At 40.1% G+C, this 3,794-nt stretch overlaps 1 long non-coding RNA gene across 1 annotated transcript; it reads left to right on the top strand.

Moving 5' to 3' along the window:
- Nucleotides 1-309: 309 nt before the first annotated feature.
- LOC125541208 lies at nucleotides 310-2,416 on the top strand. The gene is made up of 4 exons (XR_007297458.1): nucleotides 310-658; nucleotides 745-1,596; nucleotides 1,987-2,065; nucleotides 2,178-2,416. It is a non-coding gene; the product is annotated as an uncharacterized LOC125541208 (long non-coding RNA).
- Nucleotides 2,417-3,794: the final 1,378 nt, after the last annotated feature.

Genomic DNA, 3,794 nt, shown 5'->3' with positions numbered 1-3,794 from the left:
GCAACTTTCCACCGTTCCGTTTATTATGACACGCTCCATCATTATCATATTGCTTTGCATGATCATGTAGTACTACAACAAAATAGGCATGTAGGGACGTTTTTGTGTCGACGCTTTTATCAATGTCTCATTATTCAAAATCACTTGGTGCATAGGGACGATTTCTGAGGCGCAAAGGACATCGTCCTTGGTTCCCATAGAAAAAAAAGGATTCCGGTGGTTCAAAATATCTTGCGCCACCAGCCCACCACCACCACCCTAATCCCCCATCGTGCGAGATGGCGCAAGAAAGTAACTACCATGGAAAAAGGGTGCGATCTCTGGCCTCTAAACCTAGCGCCACAATGCCACACCGACGCTCTCTACCAAGATCCTGCTCCTCCTCACCCCAGACTCGCTATAGCAGGTCCACCCCCCTCGCCCGTCGGCCGCCAACAGTAGGCTCGGGGACCCAGGCCTCCAGGCGGTGGCCCAGCCCCACTCCGGCGGCCTCGACCTGCAGCTCTGGCACACGATGCGCTCCGGCTGAAAGGGAAGATGACGGGTGGCGGAGTGGGCAACGGAACTGGACATCGCCACCTCCTCCTAGTGAGATCGTACCGAGATACGACCTGACAGGAAGGTAGAAGAGGAACAAGATCGACGAGGAGGACAAAAGGTATTGATCAGTTAGGCGCTCGTTTATTTGTATGTTTGCTGTCCTTCTCTTCAGACTTTGATTCAGATCCACCTTTCTGTATGTAGCTGTTTTATTTGTTCGCCCACGGCAACAATGCTATCAGAGACTTAATTAGTTTATATAATCTTTGGGGGGAAATTGTATGCCCCGGTGACGACTCCTACCCGGCCCTCCATTTGCTCGCCCGACATCCTCTATCTCTAAGAACCCGATGTCTTGCAACCAGAAAAATCCAACAAGGGTCCTCGCCATGTGAAGCTCGTTTCCATCAGGTAGGCTAACCTCGTGCTTGACACTGTCGACCAGCAGCAAGGCGGCAAATTCATTTATATGTGAGTCGATCTAATTTTTTGTTTTAGTTTTTCTACCAATTCATTCCAAATAAAAAATTGGAGCCGCTCCCTTGATGCGTACTTAGTTGTGGAGGAGAAACTTGACATTGTACATTAGATTATCCTATTAAGATAGGACAACACTGCTTTGCTGGGTTTTTTTCTGAACTCTCGTCTGTTTACTAATTAAACATTTAGACTTCCACTTCAATTTAGACTACTACTTCAATTTACACATAGCTTTTTTCGTTGTTTACTCCCAAATTATTGGCACTCACATATGCAGGTGCTTGATAAAAAGCCTCTGATAATATCCTGATTGAATAGGATGGTCAGTGTTCTTAACACATTTTTCTTTTTCATGCAGTTAATAATAGTTGTGTATCAACTGTCAAATCACCTTCCCCCCCCCACTCCCATAACTAAAATTAAGAGCTTTGCGCCCACATTCTAACATTTCTTAGAATTAACATGGCTTCTACTCTAAACAGAGAGATCAACTCACACATGCAGTTTCTCACCTGTAGAAACTTTTCTCAAGTTGTCAGATAAAGAGCATCGTGGATGGATATATTATCATGTTTGGTAAGATTTAATCATGTGTGATAATGTAAAACATCTGGGTCACATGTGTTGCACTATGTCTAGAGCAGCTAAATGGTATCATTCTCGCTTATAATTATGTAGATATTGTGTTAGACTGAAGATTATTAATATGAACTACCATGAGAATTCAGTATTTTTATGGTAACCTGTTCCCTTAATAAGTAGAGCTAGTATTAAGGCTTAGAGACTATTAGTGTCAACAACCATTAGAATTCAGTCCATGTATGTTAAACTGCTGCTATTTCTTTACATATATACGCTTTGTATGGTGAATACTTAGTTAGTTGTTATTTTTCTAAGAAATACACTTCAAGCATTCTCACCTTAGCCAATCTATAGATGACATGATGATTTTTCTTCTTTTTACAGTATGTATCTATACTTCATATGGGCACATGAAATCTACACGGCAAGATTGAACTTCTGCAGTGCATGTTTACTCGATGTGGTATATGTAATACCGTTCTTCTCTGTTCTTATAGCTCTATGTTCAGCAAACAAAAACTTACTGATAGAAGTTCGAATAAATTTATTTATATCTCATTGGGCTTTCTTCACAGAAAATCTTCTATGTGCGGGATTTGAAGGCAGTTGCCACAAGGATAAGCTAGAGAAGCAGAGAAAACAAGGAGCCATTGTTCCATTATCAACATGTAGAAACTAAAACTCATATAGATATGTTTCATGTAGTTTGCGCATGTAATTGTTTATAGGAGATGTGTACAACTGAGTTTGTAAACTATTACTACTCAGGGTAATACAATGTTATTATCTCGTGCCATGCCATACAAGTTTTGAATATTTTATGATATGTAAAAGAGAGTCCAATTATTTCATACGAGCAAGTAATTCTATTAAGTGCAATTGATTAAAAAACACTTTATACAATAGGAAGAGGATATATGCAGTTGCATCTAGCATGAATTTACCAAAGCATCCCTAGGGGTATAAAGATGCTCTCAAAATGTCTCTTATCCATGTTGACACGCTTTGTTAGGATGTCTTAAAACGTCTCATATGCATGTTGACACGCTTTGTAAGGACGCTCTTAAACCGTCTCATTTCCATGTAGACACGCTACCTCCACGTCTCAATGGTCTTTCAGACGGTGCGTGAGGAGACGCTTGTAGGACGCTTTAATGAGCAACTCTAAAATCTGCTAGAGATGATTTAGTGCGTCTTTAACACCTACATTTAGCGGCTCTACATGGCATTTTTGTTGTAGTGGTTGACATCGTATTTGTGGCAAAGCCACCATTCATAATTCTTTCATACATGTTACTCTTGATTCATTGCACATCCCGGTACACCGCCGGAGGCATTCACATAGAGTCATATTTTGTTCTAAGTATTGAGTTGTAATTCTTGAGTCGTAAGTAAATAAAAGTGTGATGATCATCATTATTAGAGCATTGTCCCAGTGAGGAAAGGATGATGGAGACTATGATTCCCCCACAAGTTGGGATGAGACTCCAGACGAAAAGGAGAAAAAAAAAGATGCCAAAAAAAGAGAGACCAAAAAAACAAAAAATGAGAGAAAAATAGAGAAGGGACAATGCTACTATCTTTTTTCCACACTTGTGCTTCAAAGTAGCACCATGATCTTCATGATAGAGAGTGTCTTATTTTTTCACTTGCATATAGTAGTGAGAATTTTTTCATTATAGAACTTGGCTTGTATATTCCAATGATGGGCTTCCTCAAAATGCCCTAGGTCTTCGTGATCAAGCAAGTTGGATGCACACCCACTTAGTTTCTTTTGTTGAGCTTTTCATACATTTGTAGCTCTAGTGCATCCGTTGCATGGCAATCCCTACTCACTCATATTGATATCTATTGATGGGCACCTCCATAGCCCGTTGATACGCCTAGTTGATGTGAGACTATCTTCTCCATTTTGTCTTCTCCACAACCACCCCTCTATTCCACCTATAGTGTTATATCCATGGCTCACGCTCATGTATTGCATGAAGATTGAAAAGGTTTGAGAACATCAAAAATATGAAACAATTGATTGGCTTGTCATCGGGGTTGTGCATGATTAAATATTTTGTGTGATGAAGATAGAGCATAGCCAGACTATATGTTTTGTAGGGATAGCTTTCTTTGGCCATGTTATTTTAAGAAGACATGATTGCTTTGTTAGTATGCTTGAAGTATTATTGTTTTTATGTGAA

The sequence above is a fragment of the Triticum urartu genome, chromosome 2, assembly GCF_003073215.2.
Source record: "Triticum urartu cultivar G1812 chromosome 2, Tu2.1, whole genome shotgun sequence".
Taxonomy (NCBI): domain Eukaryota; kingdom Viridiplantae; phylum Streptophyta; class Magnoliopsida; order Poales; family Poaceae; genus Triticum; species Triticum urartu.
The sequence above is the reverse complement of the archived record's forward strand: the minus strand, read 5'-3'. Positions and strand labels throughout refer to the sequence as shown.